The sequence below is a fragment of the Myotis lucifugus genome, unplaced genomic scaffold, assembly GCF_000147115.1.
Source record: "Myotis lucifugus unplaced genomic scaffold, Myoluc2.0 scaffold_84, whole genome shotgun sequence".
Classification (NCBI taxonomy): domain Eukaryota; kingdom Metazoa; phylum Chordata; class Mammalia; order Chiroptera; family Vespertilionidae; genus Myotis; species Myotis lucifugus.
Genome location: NW_005871132.1, coordinates 3,122,597 through 3,139,224, shown reverse-complemented (window position 1 = coordinate 3,139,224; position 16,628 = coordinate 3,122,597).

Sequence of the window (16,628 nt, the reverse complement as noted above, 5' to 3'; positions counted from 1 at the left end):
ATCAAATATTAAAAGGCTAACTCAGTTATGTTATTGTTATAGATTACTGATCTCATTAATCATAGTTTGATTATTCAAATTTTCATTCACAGAAGAAAATCTTAAACCAAATTTGAAGAGTGTCTTGTCCACAACCACTTTTATTGTTTTATTTTTTTTTCAATTAACAGGTTTTTAACAGGCTGTGATGCAATTCATTATTTTTATTATTTATTTATTTATTTATTTATTTATTTTTATTGTTTAAGGTATTACATGTCTCCTTTTTCCCCGATTAACACCCCCCCCACACCGCTCCCACCCCTGAAGGCAAGCCCCCACCGCCCCAGTGTCTGTGTCCATTGGTCATGCTAATATGCATGCATACAAGTCCTTTGGTTGATCTCTAATCCCCCCTCCCCTGCCTTCTCCCCGAGGTTGGATGGTCTGCTCAGTGCCATCTTGTCTCTGGATCCATTTATATTGATCATTGTATCCCACATATGAGTGAGATCATGTGATATTTATCTTTTAAATACTGGCTGGCCTCTCCTAACCTTCTACCATGCTCTTACAGTATGTATGCGTTCAGGAAGTAAAAATAAATTATCTCAATTTCAGGCATTGAAACTCTCCAAACACTACCTTCTATCCTCCATCTCACTATCTCTAGTACCCAACTCCAAAAATTTTTTGGCTGCCATCAGAATAAAAAAAAAAAAATTCCTACCACCTTTTCACTGTCCTTTCTTCCGTTGGCATCCTTCATCCTTCCTAACCCAGCTTAGATCCCATGATTGATTATTCTCATCACTGTCTAGCCTGCATCTGTCTTCCTTTGTCATACCTGCATGGCAAAATCTCCACATCTGGTTAACCCGACTCTCCTCCTATTCTCTGTCCACACATGAGCAGCTGAATGTGGCTGGAAAAAAACACACAATCATGATGAGGGGTTTCACTTTAAACTCATGACCATAAACCTCAAAAGTGCCTTTAGTATTGCCCAGGAAGCCTGTTATGTTTCTTTCTTTCTTTTTTTAAATTCTTACCAGAGGATATGGAGAGAGAGAAAGAGATAAAGGGAGACAGAGAGAGATCAATTGGTTGCCTCCCATATGCACCCCAACCGAGGATCAAACCTGCAACCTAGGTATGTGCCCTGATCAGGAATCTAACCTGCATGTGTTGGTGTACAGGATGACACTCCAACCAACTGAACCACCAACCAGGGCCCTGTTCTGTTTCTTTAATTATTCTCACCTACTCTCCTAGGTGGCTATTTCATGCTTTCTCCTCAAATCTTCCACATCACCATCCCAGCCTTACACTCAGCTGATAACTTGCCTCCCATTTCACTAAGAAAATTAGAAGCAAGCAGAAAAGAATTTCCACAAGCACCACACTACTCCCCTTTCTGCATCTGCCCATCTGCTCTGTGTAACCACCTTTCACATAATCTTATTTACAGTAAATCCTTCTGCCTGTGCATCAACCCCATCCCCTCTGTCTAGTGGAAGACATTACTCAGTAATTTTCGCCCTCTCCCCAACATCAACTTCACACTCTCCATTTGTTCATTATCAACATTCAAACACTATTATTTATCCCATCTAAATAAAAGGAAAATAAAACCCTGTAACTTTTTCAGTTAATACACATTTTTCTACTGCTCCCCTTTGAAAAAGAAACTGCCTCTGTGTTAACTGTCCAGTAATCTATTCTCAGATTCCACAAGTAGTCCATGTTCCTCCCCTGAAATGATCTATTCTCAACCATCAGCAGCTTTTGACACAGGTCACCACACCACTTCCTCCCTGAAACATTTTCTTCATTTGGTTTCCAGGTCATGGTGCTTTTCTAGTTTCCCTTCCATTTAAATGTCCACGCCTTCTCATTCCCCTCTCCTAATTTCTCTTCATCTCCCTGACCTACAAATGTTGGAGGGTCCCAGGACTCTGTGTCTGAACCTCTACTCTTCTCCATCTATAACGACTGCGTTGTGAGTCCATCTAGTCTCATAATTTGAAATGCCATCTATAGGTTGACAACACCCATAATTATGTTTCAAGCTTGGACCTCTCTCCTAAACTCTAATTTCATATCCAACCATCTGCTCTACATTGCCCCTCACATATCTGACATTGGCATCTCTAACTTAACACATCCCAAACCAAACTCCAGGACTTTCTGATCAGAATAAATGTTGACTCCATTCTTCCAGTTGCTCCAGCAAAAGCCTTGGTCATCACTGACCCTCTCCTTCTTCCACTTTATCATCTAATCTCTCAGCAAATCCAATTTGCTCTACCTTAAAATATATGTACATAATCCAATTTCTTCTCATCAGTTTCACTAATATCACCTTGAACCAAGTCATCATCCTCTCTTACCTGGATTATTGTAACAATCTCCTAAACCTATTCCCACACTTGGACTCTCTTGGTTCTTTTCTCAAAAGGAGCTGGGAAGATATTTTTAAAATATAAGTCAGATCATTTCACTCCTCTGTTAAAAACCCTCTAACAGCTTTCCATCTCTTACCATAGTATTAGCAAAAGCCAAACCCTTATAGTGGCCTACAAGTGCCATTCAATCCAGCCTCCTGTTATCTTTCTGATATTGTCTCTTACACTCTCCTACACATTCTCTTTATTCCAACCACTGGTCTTCTTACTGTTCCTCAAACCCACCTTAAGGCCTGGCTTCCTCACTTCCTACAAATCTTTGTTAAAATTTAAACACTTGGTGAGGCTTTCTCTGGAAATTGCAGCCTATTTACAATTATAACCCTCCAGCCCCCAACCCTCTCTTTCCAATCTGCCTGCCATGCTTTATTTTTCTCTATACAACTTCACCATCTGATATACCACATAAATGTTTTACTTTATATTAAAATATTATGAAAGTTCATGTAAGTGTCCAGCTCAAAATTTTCACAAACTGAACACGGCACCCAGATGTAAAAACAAACAATAACAAAACACAGAATATTACCAACACCTCTGGAATCCCCTCATGCTCTCTTCTAGCCATTATCTCCTTCCTGCTCCAAAGTAACCATTATCCTGACTTCTAACAGCATAGATTAATTTTGCCTGTTTTTGTATTTCATATTGAATGGATTCATTCAGTGACATACTACATATTTTAATGATCTGTTTATTTCCTGTCTACTTCTTCCCACTACTAGCACGTAAACTCCACGAGGGTAGGGATTTGTTTTATTCCTTGTTGCATCCCCAATGCCTAAAAGAGAATATGGCACAGAGTTGTAGGCCAACAAATATTTCATGAGTGAATGAAATATTGAACAAATGGAAATGAGAGTAAGAGAATTAAAAAGGGTTTAGAGTCTGAGCCAAATCTTGAAGGATGACCAGGAGTCCATTAGGCAATTCAAGGAAAGAAATGCATCCCAAGCATATCAAAATCCCAGGTGCCTTTTTGAAGAAATTGATAAGCTGATCCTAAAGTTTATATGGAAATATCAAAACAAAAATAGCCCAAACAATTCTGAAATAAAAGAATAAAGCTGGAGGATCCACACTTCCCTGTATCAAAACTTACTAAAAAGCTACAGTAATCGAGACAGTGTAGTACTGGCATAAGGTTAAATAGTTCAAAGGAATGTAATAAATCCCACATTTATAATCAGTTTTTTTTAGAAGGATGTCAAGAGAATTCAATAGGGAAAGAATAGTCTTTTCAATAAGTGGTCCTGAGAAGACTGAATATCTATACAAAAAAGAATGACATTGGACCCTTATCTCATATCAGATACAAAGATTCACTTAAAATGGATCATAGACCTGAATGTAGCAGGTAACATCATAAAACTCTTAGAAGAAAATATAAGAGTAAATATTTGTGATCTTGGATTAGGCAAATAAACTTTTCTGCTTTGAAGGACATTATCAAGAAATGAAAACATAACCCACAGAAGGGGAGAACATATTTGTACATCATATATTAGATAAGGGACTGGAATCCAAAATATATAAAGTCTTACAACTCAGTAATAAAAAAAATAGGTAGCCCATTTTTTAAAATGGGAAAATGATTTAAATGAATATTTCTCCAAAGAAGATATACAAATCACTAATAAGCATATAGAAAGATGCTCAACATCATTCGCCATTGGGAAAATGCAAATCAAAACCACAATGAGATACCATTCACATGCACTAGGATGATTAAAATTTAAAAAGGCAGATAATAATGAATGCTGACAATAATATTGAGAAATGAAACACACACACTCTTGGTGGGAATGTAAAATGGTACAGCCACGTTGGAAAACAGTCTGTTAGTTCTGCAAACAGTTAAAAAATTAGAATTGGCACATGACCAAGCAATTCTCCTCCTTAAGTATATATCTAAGAAAACTGAAAACATGTCCACACAAAAACTTATACACCAATATTCAGTATCATTCATCATAGCCAAAAAGTGAAAATAATCCAAATTTCCATCAACTGATCAATGGATAAAATTTGGTATATCCATATAGTGGAATATATTATTCAGCAATAAAAATAAATGAAGTGTTGATACATGCTATAACATGAACCTTGAAAATATTATAATTCTAAGTAAAAGAAGCCAATTACCACATATTGTATTATTCCATTTATATAAAAGGTCCAAGTAGTAAAATCTATTGTCCAGAAAGCAGATTAGTGTTTGCCTAGGACTGAAGGCATACTGGGAGGAATAGAGTGACTGCTAATGAATATGGGATTTCTTTCTGGGGTAATAAATATATTCTAAAATTAGAGAGTGATAATGATTGCACAACTCTGTGAATATATTAAAACAATTGAATTGCACACTTCAAATGGATGAATTTTATGGCATGTGAATTATATTTTGTAAAGGTGTTTAAACAGATTTTTAAAGTATAGCTCTCTTGGATTATAAAAGTAATGTATATTCATTATAGAATGTTGCATAAGACAGGCAAGTAAAAAGAAGAAAAAATTAATCCAATTATGCAGATATAACTAGTGATTGTCATTAATAATAATAGTTATTATTATTATACATCCTATCTTTTTAATATGCATACAGTTAAACAACTTGGGCTCATATGACACATACAAGCTTACATCTTGCTTTTTTAATTTAACATTATGTTGGGAGCCTTTCCCTATGTCATTAAAAATTTTAGGGTATAATTTTAATAGTTGTAAAATATTCACAGCAAGTTACTGGGAGATCCAGTATTGCAAAAGGGTCTTGAATGCTTGATTAACTGCCATGCCCATATTTACCAAACCTGAAAGGTGACCAATCAACCTTTGCATGGAGTCAGACTTCCTTCAGACTTCTCAGGTAGAGTCTGTACAACCTTGGACCACTACCTCACCTCTCTGGACTTGTTTCCTCACTCCTACGTGCTGTGGTTAGTAGAAGATCATGGCGAAAGTCCCTGCCAGATCTAACCCTCCAAGGAGCCCTTGGTAAGGATCTAAGTCAGGGGCATGGGAAAGTAGAAGGAATTAGCCTATGGTGCAAGTTTAATCATCACCATCACCTTCCTCCTGAAAAGAGAGGCAGGTAGGGCCACCTGTGGCAGCATATCTGGATGACGCTGCCTGAGGCTCTGGATGCTACAACAAGGAACTTACTGCCCCCTGAGTCAACTATGTTATTGTGGAAAGTACACAGGCCTTTGTTAACATTTAGGCCTGGGTTCAATCCTAGGATCTAATACTTTCAGCTCTGTGGCCTTTAGAACTTGACCTTCTCTCTCTGTTTCCTTCACTGCTAAATGGGGTAATAATATCTACCTCAGAGATCGCTGTGGGGTTAAATGTGGTATGTGAAGGTACCTAGGTCCACCCTAACGTACCATATATATTCAATAGATACATGTTCCTTTTCTTATACACTTTTTATAGTCCTTGAATCCTTCCTTGAGGGACAGGAAACAGTTTGAAAGCAACAGAACTGACACACACAAAATTACCCATCAAATTTTCTCTCAAGGACTCTATCAAGGAGCTGGAAGGTCCCCAGAATATAGCTAGATAGCAACATTAAGACTGCCCAGGATTCACAAATGAGGCAGCAACTTCATTTCTGCTCTCATTACTTATCACACAGGGGCTCCCCTTCTCTGGACTTCGATCAATTCACACAGTTTGTGGTCTTAGGTATATAAATGCTGTGTGGCATAAAAAAACAAGGTACATGAAGTTTGGATTCAGAAAGAATGGGTTTGAATCCTAACTCTTGTGCTTATTAGCCATGTCCTTAGTCTATTTAACTTCTTGGATTCCTCATAAAGGAGGGGGTCAACAATAACAATTACCTTGAAGGTGGAGGAAGGACTTAAAATGAAATATATAACGTGCCAGGCATGTGGTGAGAGGCTGATAAATGGCCTGTCACATCATCAAGTTGATGTCCTTAGCAGGGGAACAGGTGCCTCATCAATAATAACTGCCACATCAATCGGGATAAACGTTGTCAGTCCCTGAAGTGTGGTCTCTTTTCAAACCCAAAGAGACTCCACTTTACCACCTTCTCTTTTTTATTTTTTATTTTTTTTATTTTTTTAAAAAATATATTTTATTGATTTTTTACAGAGAGGAAGGGAGAGGGGATGGAGAGTTAGAAACATTGATGAGAGAGAAACATCGATCAGCTGCCTCCTGCACACCTCCCACTGGGGGTGTGCCTGCAACCAAGGTACATGCCCTTGACCAGAATCCAACCTGGGACCCTCCAGTCCGCAGGCCAACGCTCTATCCACTGAGCCAAACCTGTCAGGGCTACCACCTTCTCTTGCCCCAAGCTACAAGCTTATGTTTTGGATGTTTCTTTAAATCTCCAAAGAGCCCAGAAGTACCTGATACATTTGGCATTCAGTAAATATTAATGATTGATAACTTCTCAGTGGTGAAATACAACCTGCCTTCACTCACTTACTCGGGTACTTGCAGATGATTCTGAAGGGCTGGTTGTTCACATCTGACTCTGTTATGTGGGTAGACATATTTCTCATTCAACTTGACAGGGTATTTCAGGATGGAGAACACCCTGGAGAGGCCATTCATCTGCTCCTCCAGGACCTCCACAGTATTGTGGTTGCTCAAGTCCCTCTCTGCCTGGTCCAACCAGGTCACATTGGGCTATAGGTACCAGCCCTTGGAGATGCACATGGCCATGTCCTCATCATCAATCCTATCAAATACACCTGGGGCATTTGAGAGTCGGGTTGAAAAAAAATTAACAAAGCAATTAGTTCCTTTATTATTTCAGCCCCAGGAGGATCGGGCTAGCAGAAATCGTGCCCTGAGTTTTTACATTAACTTTTATGTAGGCAACACATCTTGAGGTTTACTGTAGTTAAAATTTTGATCCAGGCACAGTGAGAGAAAATCAGGAGACCTGTATGCTCCTGCCCTCTGGGTCTCAGGTACTTCTGCTGTATTTATTTTTGGAATCTTCCCCTTTTGGGGGATTCATTTCAAACTTTCCACTAATCTCTGCTGAGAAATACAGAAGATAACCAATAATTCTCACCATCAACTTCCCACTCTTTCAGCTCCTACCCTGGAGGAATTCTGCCATATGCCTCCCTCCACTACCCTGTGAGATCTCCAAGTAATCCCTAGAAAGGCGAGGATCGCTGAGGCACGATGGAGATCACTGGTCCAGTCCATTCCTACATTTTAATCGTGAGAAAATGAAGCCTAGAAAAACTAAAGGAGTTATCCAGTATTAGAACTTGGGCCTCCTGATTCCCAATGCAGGGCTCTTCTCACTAAACCATACATCAGATCTGAGAACTCATGTAGGAGTACTGTTACTTAACATTTTGGTATGTCAGTGTTAAAATTTGTTTGGTGAGTTTGGGATAAGACCAGTGTTTTTCTTTTCCTATGTTTTGTTCACTCACCAGAATGATAGGCACAGGTACAGCAACATTGGTTCAGAGCAATATTTTTAGCTAAGACGAACTGAGAGTTTAAATATCTGACCCTCATTATAGGAATGAGAAGAGCCTATAATAATTTGAATAGAAGAGGAAAAATGAGACTCATGGAAGAGAAAACTTACAATTTATCCCTATCAATAGAGCTTGAAACCAAGTTCATCCAATAAATTTCCTGACCTTCTACTGTTGGCTTAATTGTACTTTCCATTCTTCCATATGGTGTGATGGCTGAGCATTTGTAGATAGCTTCATCCATGAAACCCACATTTCTTAGTAAAAGTGATAGAGTCCCCTCAGAAATTTCAGCCTGATCCATGGAGAATCTTCCCTCATACAAAGAGTTTTGGTTCTCTAGTTGCTCTGTGTTATTGTGAAATTGGTAAACCAACTTAGAGAAAACTTAAAAAAAAATCATAGTACCCAAAGAAGTGGAAATATTCTTTATAGTTTTTACCTCATAATCCTCTGGGATGTCTTCTCTTTCCTGAGAAAACTTAAGATTTTCTGTGCCCTCCACAAAGGAGAAATGTCAGGAAAGGGTAACATCACTGAAAAGGTTAAAGAAGCAATGAAGCACGTAATAAAGCACTTATTAAGAACAGCGAATACTGCCCAGGCCGGCGTGGTTCAGTTAGTTGGAGCATCCATCATTCCATACACCAAAGGTTGCAGATTTGATTCCAGGTCAGGGCACATACCCAGGTTGCAGGTTTGATTCCTGGTCAGGGCATGTATTGGAGGCAATCAATGGATGCTTCTCTGTCACATTGATGTTTCTCTCTCTAATTTAATTTTAAAATTTTTTAAATTAAAAAACAAAACAAGACCAGTGCCTACTGTATCAGGTAGAATTTAATAGCAGGTAAAGGAAATCACTGTAGCTGTTTCAAGCAGATAGAAATTTAGTACAGAAATTTGGCATTTACAAAATCATTGGAAGACTGAAAGAATGAGTCCAAAGATGGGCATAGAAGGTGAGATTTGCAATGTGTGTGTTTTGTCTGTCCCCACATTATGCTAGGTACAGAATGCTCTTTCCTTAATTCCTACCTCAGTGTTAGAAAAAAGATTAAATGAATTAATTCAGGAAAAGCTTTTAGAGCAAATCTAGCTCATTGAAAACACTTAATAAGTGTTATCTGACATATTAGTCAGGATTCTCCAGAGAAATAGAACAAACAAAACCTATAAAAAGAGATCACGTTATTATGGAGGTGAGAGACCCAAGATCTGCAGTGGGCAAGGTGGAGATGCAAGAATTCAATGGTATATGATTTCACTTATATGTGGAATCTAAAGAACAAAATAAACAAACAAAATAGAAACAGAGAACAGGCTGACAAATGTCAGAGGGGCAGGGGTTAGGGGACTCAGTGAAAAAGGTGAAGGAATTAAGCAGTACAAATTGGTAGTTACAGAATAGTTACAGGGATATGGATTGCAGCATGGGGAATATGGTCAATAATGTCATGATAACGGAGTATGGGGCAGGTGGGTGCTTGGGACATCAGGGGACCGCTCTGTAGAGTGCATGATTTCTGGCCACTTTGCTGTGCATCTGAAGCTAATGCAGAATAGTAATGAATGTCAACCATGGTTGAAAAAAAATCTTGTAAAACACGGAAGAGAAATTATAAAGGAAATAGAATGCATTTAACGTATCTCTATTGCTGGACATTTTGCTTCAATTTGTGATATGGTTATCCCCACATATCTCTGTATGTTTGTATGCTTAAAAAGAAAAAGGGTACAATGGTATATTCCAGTTGAACTTTGAAGGCCCAAGATGAGGGAGAGCCTGTTTCAGTTCGAGTCTTGCTCAAATTGCTGCTATTTGTTTAATGTGGTTATAATCAAGAAGCAATGGATTATAGTTATAAATAAATCTTAGTCTGAAGATGTATAAATTCAAGTTCTAAGTCTCCCCAATGCCTAAGTCATTTCACATTGGGCAAGTCACGTAATCTCTTTGAGTTATAGGTTCCTTATATATAATTAGGATGAGAACACCTGCCCCAGGTTGTTATGAAATACTTTGGGATCCTAGAGACATGGCTTAGTCATTTTTCAGATGGACAGAGAAGTGAACCAAATGGGTGGATACCTTAGTAAGCTGCCCCTTTTCCCAATCTCTCTCATAAGAATATGTAACTTACTCATGAAGGGTCCTTAATTCAAGCTTCTCAGGAAAGGGTCTCAGACTCAGGAATCCAAAGGTTCTAGCCAGCAAATCATGGAACACGAACTACTGGTGATATAATTGGTAATATAAAAGCTAACTTCTGATGTGTCTGCAGATGGTCCTACTTGAACTTGAATGACTCTTCTGTTTGTTTCAATCTGTATTCTTTTAAATATATTTTTACTGATTTCAGAGAGGAAGGGAGATGGAGAGAGAGGTAGAAATATCAATAAAGAGAGAGAATCATTGATCAGCTGCCTCCTGCATGCTCCACACTGGGGACCAAGCCCATAACCCGGGCATGTGCCTGTTAGGTTTGATGGAGCAATTGAGTTGATACCCTTCCACCTGAAAGTGGCTTTTCAGGTCATTTCACTATGGACATTCCCTTTGCTGAAGACCACTTTTCACTTGCGGTGACCACATTCCATGATCTCCCCTCCGGGTATGCATAAAGAAGTCTCCGCCCAGAAAAATCACGCCAAAAGTCCTTTAAAAGCCCCTGACTCCCCTGACTGGGTGCTGGAGCCATCCAGGCTCAGCCACCTGGCGTGTGGATAGTAGAATAAATTCATAATCTCTAACCACTCTGACCTCGTGCATTCCTCCTTCGGCAACCTAACAGTGATCTGACTGGGAATCAAATCGTGACCTCCTGGTTCATAGATCGATGCTCAACCACTGAGCCACGCTGACTAGGCTGTATTATTTCTAGACCATGTGTCTTTAGCTTCCCAAGGCCTAACAAGCTGAGGTAAAAACTCAGCAAAAAGCTAGTAATATGGGAAAACACTTTAAAAACTGTAGAAAGACACTATTTCTGAAGCACCTACTATAGTACCTAGCACATAGTATTAAGCTGGCAAAAGTTGCTATACAATGTAAGATATTATTAGAACTAACATACCTTTCTCTTCCTCACCTTCACACACACCCATTCCTTTAATTTATTTGTTTGGGTTGTTCCTGACCACGAGTGAATTATCATCTTACTTTGACCTACTGCTCCCCTCTACACACACACACACACACACACACACACACACACACACACACAGTACCCAGTTACAGTAGCCTGGGTGGACCAGGTCTTGCACTAACTCCTGGAGCCTGAGACCTGTTGCCTTCAAGCTGCTGTGAGCTTTAAGAGACCAGCAGAACTGCCATAGGTCCCTGAGAGATAGCATGTGCCTGAAAACTCTAAACGTGTTTCATCACTTTTCAGAGTAGTTACATTGCAGATTTTGGATACATGCCTTTTAAAAAGAAATTGTTGCATATATACTTGGAGTTAGCTGAATTATGTTAATATTTCAACATGTATATACTGTGCATCCCAACATTTTTGAAGAATTGAGTAGAGTTATAAAAAAGAACACCCTGTGTTAACTGCCCATCCAGATTTTTCAGGACAGATCTCATTTCAAATATCCTGTGATACTTATACTATAAATCAGCACATGTCAGAGTCACCTAAAGTGCAGGGATATGGGGGGGTGGGTGGTGTCTAGATTTCTTTTTTTTTTAGTTGGGGGAGTTCAAATCATAGGTGTGAATAAGTGCAGTTATCCAGATATGGCCTCAAATGGACAAACTAAATTGGGGGTGTGGGGAGGCTTTTCTCATTAAAAAATGAAATTAGAGTAAACAATAATGCTTTACAATTTGTGTCTATTTCCCCATCTGTTCTTCACTATTTCTTGTGAAACAAATACAGCATAAAACAAATGAAAAGACTGAGGTTCAGAGATTAAATCACTTGCTTTAAAAAAACAAAACAAAAAAAAAACACCTCCAAATCACTATTTTCTTCACTATCTCCAAAGCTGTCTTAGAAATATCCACAAGGTAGTTTTTGAAAAGCAACTCACCTGCATCATAAATAAGCAGAAGTATGTTGACAGTCAACAAAAAGAAAGGCATTCTGTAAGGAACAAAAAGAAAGGTAGAAAACTTGCCTCAGCCAAAAAAAGAGTGTGGGTCAGCATAGCCCAGCCCGCCCCCACCCCCGACCCCCAACCCCACCCCGCTAGATCTGAGGAAGGCCCCCCAGACACCTCCTCCAGACTCCACACCCACCAGATACATCCTTAGCAAAGGTGCTTTAAGTCCCTTAGCAGAGACTTCCAGCACCTCAGCATTCCTTATGGGATGTCCACTGAGTCAAGTTCACTCAGGCTGATCCTATGCAGATGTGTTTGAACCTGGAATTCTATTTATCTAATATACAAACCTCTTTCATTTGGATGAGTCTGCCCTGAGATGATATCTGAGAGGTCGGTGACAACTTCACAAGCCAACTGTCACTGGCCTTTCCGGGTATTGCTGGGGAAAAGTCAACAGTGGCGGGGGTATGACTAGAAGATATACAGGTGTATCTGGGAAGTTATGGAGTGATCCTTCCCAAATGGATAAAAATAGGCGTGGGGAAGGAAAAGTAATTTTCCTTCTACTCTAAGTTATTCTAGCTGATCTAATAATCAAATCGACATGACACAGATTAACAGGAGGGAATAATCAAATTTATTACATGTGTACATTCGTAAGAATAGGGGACCCATGGACAATTCAGGAAGCTGAGACTTATATGCCATCTTCGTTGTTGTTTAGAATTGCTGGAGATGGTAATAAGCAGACTGATTTTAATGGGTTTTATTACTGTTCATAGATATACCATATACCATGTACTCCTTTTATTTTCTACTTCCAGGGAAGACTATGCCCATCAAACCCATCCTTGGTGCCCAAGGCTCTGAGGCATGTATTTCCAGAGTTTCTACTATGTGTACACTTACATACACATTTTCTTTCTCCCCCCACAAAAATGAGACCATACTACACACACTGAGCAATAGGTTGTAGATGTTTCCTATGTCAATAAATTTAGACTTACATCATCCATTTTCATATGCTCCATAATGGATCTATCTAATTTTCTTGGATGGGCTTTTAGAAGGTTTTTTGTTACTAGATATTATACACTGAGTTTCAAAAATAATCATGTATTTACATCTTTGTACACATATCCAATATTATCCTGAAAGTATTGTTGTAGAGATATAGTTGCTATTTGCATAGCAACACAGATTCATTTTTTAAAAATTAAGTTGGAGCCCTGGCAGGTTTGGCTCACTGGATAGAGCGTCGGCCTGGGGACTGAAGGGTCCCGGGTTCGATTCCGGTCAAGGGCATATGCCTTGTTTGCGGGCACAACCCCAGTAGGGGGTGTGCAGGAGGCAGCTGATCGATGTTTCTCTCTCATCGATGTTTCTAACTCTCTATCCCTCTCCTTTCCTCTCTGTAAAAAATCAATAAAATATATTTTAAAAATTAAGTTTGAAAAAATAGAAAAGAATAAAGAAGAATATTACAATCACTTTTAAGTCTGTCACTCAGAGAACTATTGTCATTCTGGAATATTCTCTTTCAATCTTTTTAGGAGAACTCAATTTGTATATACTGTTTAGTGTCCAGGTTAATTTTCCTCATGATATTATTTTGTAAGCATTTCTCCATCATTAAAAATATTTTTATAACCTGGTCTACTTAGCTTTTTAGTTTCTGTATGCAAAATCTTACTATCCATACTAGACGGTAATGTCCCAAAGGGCAGGGCTAAGGTCCTCTTTGTCTTTCATATGTCCATCATGGTATTCAACATGTCATAGGCACCCAATAAGTATTTAGTGCATTCACTAAATTAAATTGAAGTGGGTGCAATATTCTTACAAAGTTTTATTATTCAACAGGAGAAATAAAACAGAAAAGAGAAATTCATACACTACTAAAGATGAGTATCTACTATGCCAAAACAGAAAATTCCAGCCATGCATCCTGGTATTGCCTACAGGGCTTATGCCCTTCTCATCTCATTTTACAGGAAAACTATGAGGAGTCAATGAACTAGCTCTATGTAGATACATAAATGTAAAGGGACCAGATACAGTTGGGGTGGATATCTAAACACTTCAGTCACATTATCGGTCATTTGGCTTTCCAGTTCATGTTCATGGCCAACAATTTCTCCCAAATAAATGGACTCTTTATTGAAAGAGCTTACGTGTATCACAGCTGGTCCCTCTGATCAGCCAGGTGAGAAGCAAGTGAGGTGGAGTCAAGCATCTCTGCAAAGGGACTGGTGTGTGGCAGTCCCCAGGACTGCTCAGTGTTAGTGTTATTACCAAAGTCTTGCAGCAAAAGCTCACCAAGATGCTCCATGAAACTTGATATGTCTACTGGCTGTATTTTTTTGGCCAAAAAAAGTATTTGTAAGGAAACTTACACAAGGTGGCTGAAGGAAAAAGTGCCCTTCATTTGATCTCCCTTCTTTATTCAGTAACATTCTAGTCAGGAGAATGTTACATTATCCTGTAATACAGTCAGTTTGACCCATGAGTAGCTGAATGGTGTAGTTTTGATAGGGGCAGAAATAGAATATTGGGGGCCAGCTATAATTGTAAGAAATATTAATCGTGCTCTGTTAACTGTGATTGTTTTGTTAAAGATGGCACATTCTAACCTGGCTGGGAGCTCACCTGGAAATGCAGCCCATCCTCCCCATCAGGGAGCTGAAAGATTAACAACCTTGTTGCAGAAACCAGAATTGCTAGCCCTTTGAAGACCCCCCCCCTCCCGCAGCCCTTTGCATATCACTAGTTCTTTGAAGACCCCCAGCCTTTGCATGCCCACAGGCCTTTGCAAATCTGCAGTCCATATTACCTGTAAACTGCCCATTTGGCATACCCTTTGCCAACTTCCCCATGTAATCTTTGTCTCTCTACCCAATAGAAGCAGCTGGCTTATGGTGGGGTGCAGAGCAGATTTTTGTGGATGACCTGTTGCTCTCCCATACTGCTGGCAGTATTGGGATAAACACTCATATATGATTCAACCCCGTCTCTGCTTAATTGACTCAAGTAGTGACAGGCAGCATGGACCCATTGATTTTCCAGTTTCAGTTTGGGTAAGTAGACAAATATGCCATGTACTATCCCAAACCCTTGAAACCCTTTCCCTAGATAATGCATTACATTGTCTCCTTTTCCCTTCACACTCTCCAGTGGTCCCACTGCCTTTCTGGTGTCTCCTTCTGCAAAGCACAAGACAGACCCCATTATTGTGAAGGTCCACAAGCTACCAAACCTCTTTCACCTCCTAGAGGGTTTTCAGAATTCTCCAGCCTGACTGCAGTCTCAAAGCCACTGTAGTATTAGGGGTGCTGCTTAATTGTGACCCATGTGGAAGCTGTAATTATAATGAGCAATAAAGGGATTCTCATTCATTTAAACATTTCTTCAAAACTTTCTATCAGGTAGCTTCATTTTCTATTTTTGCAACTATTTCCATCTTTCCCCTTTAATTTCACTGATTTGTAATCTTAACTCTGTTAATGTAAGAAACATTCAAACCTGTAAAGAATTTTTGTGAATTTGTTTGAGCCAAACTGCCAACAATAGCTGGGAAGCAGAATCTCAAGGTATGGAGATAATGTTCCAGAGAATGACAGTTTTCACGTTATTTTATAAATTACTATTACAATCAAAGGAGGAGACATAAGTTACATGAAATCCATTGGTGATAGATTAGGGAAGTGGGAGAGAGCAAAGTGTGTGTGTGGGGGAACCTCTGGGATTGGATAAAAAGTAAAATGATAGATACATGCTTCTTTTACAAAGGTGGGTACAGGGTAGTTAACAGTCAAAAATCCTATATAATAAAAGGCTAATATGCAAATTGAACAAACAGCAGAATGACCGGTTGCTATGACACCCACCAATCACCAGGGGAAGACCCTCAACACAGGAGCTGCCCCCTGGTGGTCAGTGCACTCCCACAAGCAGGGCTCACGGCTGGAGCAGCCTCGGTGGTGCTAAGGATGTCTGACTGGGCCTAAGCCATCCGTAGGACATCCCCTGGAGGGCTCCTGGACTGCAAGAGGGCACAGGCCAGGCTGAGGGACACCTCCTCCCCAAGTGTACAAATTTTGTGCACCGAGCCTCTAGTTAATACCATAACAATAACATTGAGGTAATTTGTGCTCTCCACTCTGGCGCCCTGGAGCAACAATACTTTGGGCAATTTCCTCTAAGCTATCTGTCTCCCTGAGTAGGTTGATATAAGCTGTTTACCTTCTGGTTAGAGAGGAAAAATGCAAATCATTTACTACTAAGTGTCCTCGGTTTAGGGAAATAGGATTCACTAGATGGCTCCGAACCACTGTTAGAACCCACTTCCTTTTCCTTCAAAAGGCATCTCCATGCCTCATGTCTTCTATTACACCAAAGCCATGTAATGTCTTTCCAGTTAAAAATCTTAACTCTTAGAAACATTAATTTTTAGGTGACAAGTAAATAATTAACATTCCTCAGATTCGCAATACATTCACATTTTAAAGAGATATTTCAAACAAAATACAAGACTTATTCATCAACAGATTCAAATCCATCCTCTAGATCAGTGGTTCCCAACCTTGGCTGCACATTAGAATCGCCCGGAATCTTTTAAAATCCTGATTTC